This window comes from Botryllus schlosseri, chromosome 12, assembly GCF_051294905.1.
Source record: "Botryllus schlosseri isolate E-star chromosome 12, Bs_hap1, whole genome shotgun sequence".
Classification (NCBI taxonomy): domain Eukaryota; kingdom Metazoa; phylum Chordata; class Ascidiacea; order Stolidobranchia; family Styelidae; genus Botryllus; species Botryllus schlosseri.
In genome coordinates, this window is record NC_137247.1 from 1,302,134 (window position 1) to 1,314,433 (window position 12,300).

General features: G+C 39.2%; 1 long non-coding RNA gene across 1 annotated transcript in view; it reads right to left on the reverse strand.

The window, feature by feature from the left end:
* LOC145452915 (uncharacterized) overlaps window positions 1-12,300 on the reverse strand; it is a 212,329-nt gene that overhangs the window by 81,407 nt on the left and 118,622 nt on the right. The window lies entirely within an intron of this gene.

Genomic DNA, 12,300 nt, shown 5'->3' on the forward strand with positions numbered 1-12,300 from the left:
TCTGTGGATGGGATGAGTTTCTATAGGATATAGGTAAATGTTATCCTTTACATCAAGTTTAATGATCTTTTCACCATCACCAATCATGGTTCCCTATGAACAAGTCAAATTTACGATGTTTATTATTAATGTAGAATTTCGTAAAACTTATATGTTGGCAATTAGCCTCAGCCTAAACTCCAAATCTAATCCTACAATACCCTCAACCCAAACGCTAATTTCATACTACGGCAACCACAATAACCTACCTCCTAACGCCATAAATTTGACTTGCTCATGGTGGACAGTGGACAATACTTCGTCTTCAATGTGGGTAAGAAGGATAGTACACGAGACCCCATTTTCTATCATGAGGAATATATATTTTCAACTCCCTCGCATATTATTGCTTTTATCAGTCTAGGAGTGTCTCATCAAGCCCAACGGCCAGCAGTTAGTTACAATATTATATGCTTTGGTGGACATATTCCATACCGAAACTGCCTTCCATACCTAAACCTTTGCCATGGGGCCCATGCCCTATACAAACTACCAGAAGTGTTCGCAAAATCTTCTTGTACCTTTCATTCAGTGTGCAATGTGCATTAGGGTTGTTCAGATTTGAAAAATTGTCAGGAAACTTCGATGCTTGTGACCCAAATAACACTTTTATGAGCAATTTTGGTCATCTTCGTCCTGATCTTCTATCCCCGAAAACCCCCCAAAGATCCACGGGGCAATTCTCCTTACTACTGGATATGCAATGTTGACCACGTCACCGGTTTATAGCTTTTGTGACGTTATCAGTTGAAAACGGCCGTGTAGAGATGATATATTGCAATAAAATAGCCATGATTTCAAAATTGTACTTAACTGCAGTCCCATAAAGGCCACATGCGTAACGATTTCACTCTGCACAACCTGTATATCATGCTCATGGGAATCATGTATTGGTTGCACCATTGACATCGGCTTGTTTTGGATCGTACATTGAAGAAGCGCCGTTGGATTGCAATTCGTGAACAAATACTGATATTTCCAGCTAGTTTTCAGCCATAAGATATTATTCAAAGGTATGTAATGTCAGTATAACTTTTCTCAACTTCAAATCATCTGTAAAATACCGAGTTATCTTATTTTATGGTAGACTGCAATTTAGTTGAAGAAGAATGCCTGAAACAATGCATCAACACAATGTTCCGCGCTTGCCTTATAGATATTCTTGTCATATTCCATACGTTGTCAACCTCTTCAACAGTTGGAAGGACACAGTCCTGCGTTGTGGTAGTTTCGGGGCAATTTTCTTTCCGATATGGCGGATGTAGTAGAACCTCATCTAGAGTCGGTAACTTGGAGTGACTAATACACTCAGATAAATATCCTTCCGAATAGTGACCAGAATATCAGACCAAATAGTGGGCAGACCTGAATCTTGTTCATGGTTGGTCCGCAAAACCCATATCCGCTTTGTTTCAGACTTTCTTCTGCAACTAAATTGCAGTCTACCATAAAATAAAATAACTCTGTATTTTACAGATGATTTGAAGTTGAGAAAAGTTATACTGACATTACATACCTTTGAATAATATCTTATGGCTGAAAACTAGCTGGGAATATCAGTATTTGTTCACGAATTGCAACCCAATGGCGCTTCTTCAATGTACAATCCAAAACAAGCCGATGTCAATGGTGCAACCAATACATGATTCCCATGAGCATGATAGACAGTTTGTGCAGAGTGAAATCGTTATGCATGTGGCCTTTATGGGACTGCATTCAGGTACAATTTTGAAATCATGGCTATTTTATTGCAATATATCATCTCTACACGGCCGTTTTCAACTGATAACGTCACAAAAGCTATAAACCGGTGACGTGGTCAACATTGCATATCCAGTAGTAAGGAGAATTGCCCCGTGGATCTTTGGGGGGTTTTCGGGGATAGAAGATCAGTACGAAGATGTCCAAAATTGCTCATAAAAGTGTTATGTACTAAACCTTCATTTGGGTCACTAGCATCGAAGTTTCCTGACAATTTTTCAAATCTGAACAACCCTAATGTGCATGCCTCCTCTTTACATCGCCTTGGCCTTGGCTGCTATGGTGGGTGTCTGATTTCAATTAGTCCCAAGTCGTTTCGACACCGTCCTATCTTATCATTGTGTCGCAATTTTTGTGGTGTATTGAACTGATAAAAATTGCTAATAAAACAAATACCAATAAGTGCTCCCCATATCCGCCATATGAACGTTGTGTCGAAATTTATGGTATTTCGTAGGAGGATAATCATCATGTGTTTATACTACGATATATTTTCAGCTGTTTTATCTACCTACACCAGGCTATGTCTATTGTATGAATACAATCTCTGTCGTATATCTCGCCGATTGAGTTGCCGTTGGCCTGGCGTTGTGAACATTCAATGCAGCTCTGTCTGTCTGTATACTATATCCGCGGTTTAAACAATACATCATTTCCTTCAGGCTATAATAGTTAGTAGCCAATACAATACCGTATTTCAATTTCATTAGAGCACTAGTCTTGGTATTATTGTTGACACCAAACCATTAATGGATATCATCTGCTTAATTATGAAGCGTTGAACGTTTACTATCACATTACATACAAGATACAACATATAAGATAACAGAAAACATAGCTTCATTCAAATATTCAGTCAAGTGGACATAAATCCAAATCTAAAATATTAGTGTATATGTATCGCTGTAGCGAGTTTCTTAGTGTGGCTCATTACCATAAACTAGGGTTACCATATTTTGGAATCGGAAAAGAGGACACATTTTCAAAATTTTAAAACTCAGAACACCGGAGGAAAATCTTGAAAAAAATCCTAAATTTCAACGTCATATATTGTTAACGTCATTTTAATAGTGAACAATGAGGAGTGTTATAAAACCTTACCTAATTCCCTGAAGTTAAAACCCGATAAGACCTTTGTGAGTCGTGTGAATAGAGATAAGAGAAATGAATCGTACGGACGTACGATGTTTTAGTGCATATATTCTCTCGTGGATATAATATATATACGCATGTAATACCACGTAAAGACATTCATTCATTCAGTCTATTCAATTTATAAGTCGGAAGTACTCTGTTACGTCGTTGTACGTTGATTCAATAAAGTTACAAGTCGTGGAGACCGAAACAAAACATTCGTCCGTGTGATCTTCGAATACGTGTGCAATAGACAGGCTTCGTGGTACGTCAGCCAACGCGCCAATCCACGGCGTGGATTGCCGGTCCGTCGAACGGAAAGAAATACGCAACGAATGGTAAACGTAACCTTTTGGAGTCAGATTACACAACTATAACAAGTAACAACAACAAACATTCGCTCTGCGTTATAAATTTATCTACTTCGTGGTCGGTTGACTAAAAAAAGGTCCACTTCCTCGCTCAGCGTCCAAAATACAATTTTTCTTTCACATTTACATTTGGTTAACTCAAAAAAGGTAAACTTTCCGGCTCAGCTCCCGAAAAAGCCACCGGAACGTTTACTTCAGCTAGTGCTGATTTACTATATCTAAGTACATTTTGACACTATATTTAACCAAAATTCCCCAAAAAGAGGACAAAATCTTAAAAAGGAGGACATTTAGGCGCCTTCGGAAGACATTTTCAAAAACCTGGAAAAGGACGACAAATCCCCCTAAAGGGCGACGTATGCGGAAACCCTACCATGAGAGAGAGAGAGAGAGTCTTTATTTTCATCGAACCAAAATACATAACAAACGGCAGTGATGGTGGTACAGAAAATATGCGTGCACACTGCACAGTATTCGGTATTAGATAGGAATGATCGATAAGACCGTGAAGGTCATCTAGTCTGATCACACCAGCATCAAACAGGTACACTTGACTCAGAACAGTCTGGATGTAAAAAAATGTTTAGTTAGGAAAGGAAAATAGAAAAAAATTAAACCATGGTAGCAAATGATCAATGAAGCAATGTCTGGGCGAGGTAGGGCAACAGTGTTAGTGTAACGACAAGAGGTGATCAAGTAGGGCTTTTTTGAATCTATTATTTCTCATCCCGTGTGATCAGATTCACTGGTATAGAGTTGACGTAGGGGTGTTTTCGAAAATTTAACGCAAGTTATAAATTATGATGCATCTTCGGGTGGGCCAATTGGTATTAGTCACTTTGTAGCATGCTGTTATTTCTTGACCTCCCATCAGGATTGTTAGTATAGTGAGGAGCACACGATTCCGAGCTGATATTTCCTTGTGAGGCGCATCATTTTCACTGATGTTCGCCTCTGTATTGTGGGGCTCTGATTGCAAAGGGTGCTACTATATTGAAATCGAAAAATGTAGTTGAATTGAATCGCGCACAGCGCAAAGAAAATTTCAAGATTAATTAAAATCTTTCAAGAAATCGGGAGTCAACTCGTGAATTGGAATTGCATGTCGACGGCCGCCAACACATACTAATTGAATTGCGTGTCTATGGCCGCACAAATTCCCTCTTACGGTCGCAGGTTGGCCACCCCTGCACTAAAGCAAATGGAGCACTGAAATATGTCCACTTGTATCGCCGGTAGTGCCATTGTTTTAGCGGTTCTTAACTGTATTCAACCGAACAAACATCGTATTTTCACCAATTTCATGGCTCGCAAATATTGGTGTTGCGACTCGCTAGAATGAAACCCCTACGATCCGTGCATTATCTATACATGATTGATAATAAAGTATTCCAGCGAGAAGCAATGGCACAAGGCAACATTTTGGATTCCGTTGACTGGTCCGGCCCGCGAGCGATTTCATGACTTCGATCCGGCCCGCGATGCAATTTGAGTTTGATACCCCTGAACTAGGCATTATCAGCCAGGGTTGATGGGATGTATGGAATTATTTTTTTTCACCACCAGTCACAAGAAGAACAACATAATAAAATAAAAACACACAACAAAAGTCAATTTATTTAATGCGATGGCTGCATTTGTTTATTTTCCACTAGCTTGTCGATGCGTGGCATACGCATGCGCGCATCGAAAGTCATGTATGGGCGCAACAAGTCGGTTTCGTTTCTTCGACTTGATAGTCATCAGGGATGAAAATCCTTGCTCGCATTCCCACGTATAAGGGAAAATTAGCAGCTGGTGAATAGCGTGAAACAACGGCTTCAAAAAACTCAAAATCAACCTCACCTGAACTAATAACTCCCTCGGTCGAAAAAAAACAGAATCTACTCGCGTACCACCTGGAAGACCTTCGCGTACCACTAGTGGTACGCGTACCACAGGTTGGGAACCACTGTTATAAACTTACCGATATCGTGACGCTGCACTACCAATGGACGCTGTTTTGAATACAGTTTTAGCAGTCTCTATTCGATGCCCGAGCCCTATTTATGCTTGGAGGGGCTATCATTTGTTTGAGCAAGTTTTGAAAAGTAGTTCTAATTGATAGGGTATGTTGCTCAGTCATAAGATCAATCACTACACGCTTTTGACATCCTACCCACTGCTTCAGTGCTTAGTTTTACCAATAAAATCAGAAATTTGCTTGTAACTTTTTTCCTGTTCATTTTTAAGAGTAAGTTCTATGGAAGTGAGATAGAAACATGTTGCTTCTGCATCTTTTAAGCCCAAAACTGACTTTCTAGTGTAAGTGATGATCAAGATATGGCGAAATTAGCTGTTTTTGGCTCGTTCGGTGAAATTGCACGACCACTAGAGGGTGTACAAACCCAAAATTATGATTGAATTTATTTGTTTACTATTTGGCACCACATATCAAGACCCTTTTTTGAAATTCAAAAATTTTCATTTTTCACTCCACCCTACTATGGAGAATTCCATTAGTTAGGCCTACATCACGCATTACAGTATAAAACATTAAAATTTGTTTTAGTACAATGACAGATACTTTCCTGCATTCTCGGGCAGAAACTGTCAGTCCTCACTGAGTAACTTGCCAAGAATGGAGAAGGAACGTTCAACAGTAGCAGTTGTTTGCTGCAACAATGAAACTGTGTGTACACTGTTGGTGAAACAGCGTGTTGCTTCATTCTGAAAATGTTTTCTACAACACAATTTTTCAGCTTGCGTTTTTTGATATAACAACCAATGCCCACGCAGTTTTGATTCAGTTAGGATATTGCGGTACTTTGAGCAGAACATCATATCAATCTATTTGTTTCATTTCACTATTTATGTTTCATATTGAGCGGACAATGGGCCGTTTACAACGGTAGACCTATAAAGTAGGCTAAAAGATGAAAAACGTCAAATGATGAGCTCAGCGACAATGCAAACCTCTGCGATCCAAAAGAAATGCAGGTGGCAAAAAATGTTGATTTTGTAAACAATTTCGACGATTTTTTGACCTAACGCCACAATTTTTACAACATTTCGACTTTTTTTTAGATTTAAAACAAAATCTCCATAGTCATTAGCCTACGTCATTGAGATTTTAAACGTCATTGAGATTTTAAACGTCATCACTGCGTCATGTGCCATCAATATGCAGATACACTGGTGCTTGATTTTGACTGATAACTTCAAAATAAGACCTATATCTATTTTAGCGGGTGTGTAAATACATGCGACGTTATGGCGAAGAAGTATTTCAATGTCACAATATGCCAATATGCCATAAGTCAAAGTGCCTTTAATTTTTGAATTCAGTGCAATGTTCCGTTAGCCTCTTTGGCGCTCGTATCCTTTGAGCTTTTATGAAGTTGTTTCATACGCTTAACAATAGACAACGGCCGACGGAATATAGTAATTGGTATTATGCCCAATGTATTTCAACATACGTGTTGGGGACCTACACTAAAAACAGTCTTGCAAGTTCAACAACATTTACCGCACACGAACAATCAGATATTCAACTTACGAATGGCTTTTCTGTTGCGGCTGTTCATCAATGACCATGATGAAGGTATATGCACTATTACAGCATAGGACAAAGCCGTTTCGATGTCGACTTCTAGGGCTTGGTGAAATTGAATATTTGATCCGGTTGAGGGGGAAGGAATTGCACTCACCATCCAACATAGGACGACTCCGAACCACTGTCCCACGTAACATCAGGGCTCGATGATGTACCTCCCAAGAGAAGCTGAGCGTGTGGATACCTTCGAATGTACTCATTGTACTTAAATAATGATTGGCAATAAATTATCAAAACATTTAGTCCAGAGGTTCTCAACCGGTGTGCCGCGGTGTGCCATTTACGTCTCGCAAAGTGTGCCGCGATACATTTATTCGATTTTTTTGAAACTGTGCGTTCCAGTCCATAGCAAACGATCAATAATAAAAAAACGGGCTCGATGTGAAGTTTGTGCAGTAAATTTGACAAATCAAAATTGCTGTATCCCCTGCGATAAATAGCCCCCCGCAAATTCGCATTACCCGAAATAAAGACTGCCATTAAGGTCGTATTAAGTTTAGTACATTACGTTAATTGAACGCAGAGAGGAGCAGACATGGCAGCTCCTGTATGACAATACAGTTTTCAAATCCTTATCGTCTTCCTAATCACCGCCGAGAAAGTAATTCCTTTGGAAGTGATGTTCACATTTACAAATTCGAATCACAAACAATAGACGTCCACATTGTGATTTTTTTGGCAGCGTGTCGGCACTATACTGTTAAAATGTAGACTCGGAGCGCAACGTTATATTACCGGCGACGAATTTGGGAATTGATAGGTAAAGTTGATCTAATAACACCAGTTAAACCGGGTTATTATCCTGGTTTGTTGGAACTATATAATGGAACTAAAGGTGGCTTCCCCTACCAGTAGAACAATTGAGGTATTGCTATCGTCAGCGTGCTATACGATATGCGTGGAAATGCGCCTGCCATCCTTGTATACGCCTCTAGGCATCCGTATTCGTTTGTGGCGATTGTGCTTGGCCTGTTCGATGCGATGGTTAATTAGTACTTACATCGACAATGCGGTAGTGGGCAGGGTTTATTGTCAAGTAAATCTTCTGAAATATGGTGTATAAGCGCAGACCAAAGTTTCAACGAGATCGCAACAGGCTAGTTAGGTGGGCGCAGAGGAAGTAGCTGAAAATTCAAATCCTTTTCACGGAAGCGGAGAAAGTTATTCTTCAGCTTACACTGGAATTGTAAAATAATCTTGAGACCAAAGCTGTGGAAGAATTGAAAATGATTTCCGTGTCAAATGATACCATTCGTAGACGTATTTGTGACATGCCCTCAGATGTAAAAGACACCGTATATGAATACCGTAAATCCTACTTGAGTGATCCGAAAAGGTAAAAGTACTTCGTCAGAGACACCGCCTTTACGACAGCAAGTGCTGTTAAGTAAGCTGGTACTTCTCAGGTGCCGAAAGTCAAGATATGCTGAAAACCACTGTTCTAGTCTGTCGCGAACTATTTTTCATTTCCAAAGGAGCCGTGAGGTCAAAAAGGTTGAGAAACACTGATTAAGTCGATTCAGTTCCGCGAACATACTTCAGCATGGTCGAGGTGCATTGAACAAGTAAATACAACGAATAGTGTAAACTTTGTTAGAGGTTTTGTAAATTCCTCGCTGCTGTTAGGGCAACTAAAGTCAGTGGATTGAGTTATTATAAGACGAAAATCGCACTGTCGCACTGTGCAATCCGCATTATTTTGTTACATTTCGACAGGAAAGAGACATCGCAATTAGAAAACCTTCAATAGAGATGACTGCGAGACCAATTTTACCGATAGAATTGATTTACCGTGGAACGGAAAATAAAATCATCAACACTGTTTGAGTTAGCAACGTCACTATCCGTGGAGTGAAATATTGTAAAACTGGCATTCGTACTTATTTGTTGCGTGGTGGAGGGACATTCGTTTTTGTAAATACGGCTTCATGAATTGAAATCTCTCAATATTCTACTTGACGATTGCACGGAAATGCGGTGTAGAAATAGGAAAATAACTGTAGATTTATATTTTCCTTGATTTTGTCCGTCAATACAGACTCATGATATTTTGCGATAATAGAGACTCATTATATACATACATACAATCTGCAGGCTACATGTGTATATCGTGAGCGTATGATGTACAAAATCCGCTGGAGAAGTTACAGATATCTATTTGTAATGCTTTCTAACACCTTTGAGCTTGAGCTTGCAAGCCATTGTGTCATACATAACATTGAGATGCAGCTAATCCACCATAAAACTCTTTTTTATACAAATCAAAGAGTAGCCTACAGAACCATACTAGAATAGTTTTAGAGCATGTTTTTTCAATCACTTTATTACATTTTGCGCAACATTTGATAAAGGTAAAAGTAAAAATTTGCATGAAAAATAGAAAAAGTTGCAATATAAAATTCGTAAAACAGCTTAAAACATCATTCTACACCACACATATTTTGAGTATCTAGGAAGTTGCCGGAAGCCGAAAAAAAGTGGTAAAAGTTGCCAGAACTAGCCCTACTGCTCAGGTATTAGGTCTGACCCGGCCGAGCATTAAACTCACGACCTATATAGCGTCTTCATTCAATTTTCAGAATTGAGGGGCATATGCGTACAATATCATCCATACAATCAATCTTCTATTGCGGAAATATTATGGAATCAGCCCATCATCGACAAATAAAATAACGGAAAGCATGATAGTGATGATAATTTGTCTGGTCAGGACGTTTTTGAGGAATTCATCTCGTTTTACAAAAATTACTTTCTTTCGAAAAGCTTACTCAACGAATATCCAAAGAAAATTTCGTGGATTCATCATTTGATACCCACGTTAGTTTCCCAACTTAAGTCTGTAAGTGATGGTTGTAATGGGTCAACAATAATACAGTGGCTCTTTATACGAAAAAAACTCACAGTATGTTTTTGCGAATGAAGTCATCTGTTTCTTTGTCGTATATTTCGAGCAGCCTTTCTCCCGCGTTGGCACAGGCTTGTTTGGCTTCATGGAACTTCATTTTCTCCTGGCGATGCAGCGTAAATATGTGACCGTTACGATTCAGATGCATCGGCAATCCTGCAGGTTGTACATAGGAAAAAACATTTAGAGCGTGTAGCATGTTTATCTCGATTTTACTGAAATGAAAGGTGGAACTGTGAGACACTGCTTGGAAAAGGGCGAAATGCGGGTATGTTTGTCCACAATTAAACATTATTTTCGGTCGAGTATATGCAGATGTCTGGAAAATCAGTGCATAATTCGACTGCGCAAGGTTCATCTCAGGTTTATGTTGGACTTCTTTTTTTACTGCCACGAGTGCCCCCGGGACAGGGTGAGTGATGGTGAGTTGAACTCCAATGAATTTTGATCACAGAAATTTTGAATACCGGAATGTTCTGTCATTACAGTAGATAAGGTTAGCAGAGTAGAATCTGTCAAGGTTCGTTTGCGAAGACGAGCTTTCGATTCATCGACGTTCACAGCTTTCTAGACTGAAACCTTGCTATTTACAGCTACCATGGACCGAAAGCATTTAGCGGCTATTGATTATAATACTGATGATCTCAGCGGAATCGCAGGATTTTCAGTAAATTTTGGTAGATTTGGTAGTAGATAGAACCAATATAGGAATAGCGAAAAAAGTGTTTATGTTATTTACGTAGAAATTAGAAAGACTTTTAGTGTTTCACAGTAAATTCTGTAGCTGCATATCTTGACATATTTGGGCGTGTTTGAAAAATCACCGCCGTCGATTTGGTATGAAGCATGAAAATGCCTCCCATCATGATAGGTGGTGGCGAAGGTAATAATAACACGTAACGCGTCTGACGACACCTTTATGTATGATCGCAACTCAAATGGTACCAAAATTGAAAAACATATCTTCAATGAACATATAACGTTCAGTCTATTCATTTCATTAGCAGCTCATCTTGAAGATTTTCTGGTATAGTGGTTTGTCACAGTAGAAAATGGATTTTTGCAAATAATTTTTCCAAAACGCCATCACCAATACATCTCTAAACAGCAGTATGTTTGCATCAGTAGGCTGCTGGCAATTTGACAATTAAAATCAGTTCGTACAGTACGATATTTCATCTTAAACGATATTAGCAGTTATGAGGCGGAACTGACTCGTGAAAACTCTCTTTAAAAATAAATATCATGTTTACGGCCATTTTGCAAATTTGGAGGCTTCGCGGACCCCCTGAAGATACTTCGGGGACCCCCGGTTGAGAACCACTGATCTAAAGACACTGTATTCACTGGAATACTATCTCCTATTAAAGTTTGACATTGTAGTGAAGCTCGAATTCCTTTTCAAAGAATTTCAATTTTGCCAGTGTGTGGGCCATTGCATATCCAGACAATATACACACATCTCCGAAGCTGCATCAGTTAGTGAGGAAGAGTGATGTCGGCCACATGAGACTAGCTTATTTGAAGAAAAAAAATTGAATCTGAAATCAATCAACAACAATAATATGTTTAAACTGAAAACAATTTCAGTATTTCGAAATGCTTTACTCAGATATCTTTCGACATCTCAAATCAGGTCGCAGGACGCAAAATATGAGATGGCTGGCCGCGTCTCGGTGACCCCTTCCCTATAGAGCGATATTCCTAATTATGTTAAGTGAGATGGTGTATTTGGGCAATATCCACGTTTATTAACTTTTGTAAGACACTGTATGTCTGAAATCGATGATTTTAGGGGGCCCAAGAAACTTACAATACGCAAGCTGACATTTTGGAGTCGACCTCGATTGGCGTCACAAAAGGCTCAACCTAGTGATGCTGCAGATGTGGAATATACCGTAAAGAAAGGAAACTGATGAATCACCTTGATACGAATAATTTATATTTACCAGGGCGCAGTACGAGCCAAATAATTTAGAAAACTCGGAACACTGTGGACTAATATACCACAATGGATCATGGAGTGATCGAAGTTGCAGTGAAAAATGGAAATTTATATGCCAGAAAAGTAGGATATTACTTTATTAGTTTTTTTCTTTCTAATATGTCAACAGCATGTGACTTATATTTCGCACGGGGATGGGCGGCTGAAATGTCGAACGAACCCTACCCCATTCTCTGAGTGATATCGGTAATAATATTAATAATAATGTTTTAATGAATAGCCTATGCGCAGCCCTGCATGGAAGCATGGAAGTATATTTGAATGAGACTTTCCCTGGCTGACCGAAATCTTCATAGATGTCATGCCCCGATAAACACTTTTTTCGCTATTCCTATATTGGTTCTATCTACTACCAAATCTACCAAAATTTACTGAAAATCCTGCGATTCCGCTGAGATCATCAGTATTATAATCAATAGCCGCTAAATGCTTTCGGTCCATGGTAGCTGTAAATAGCAAGGTTTCAGTCTAGAAAGCTGTGAACGTCGAT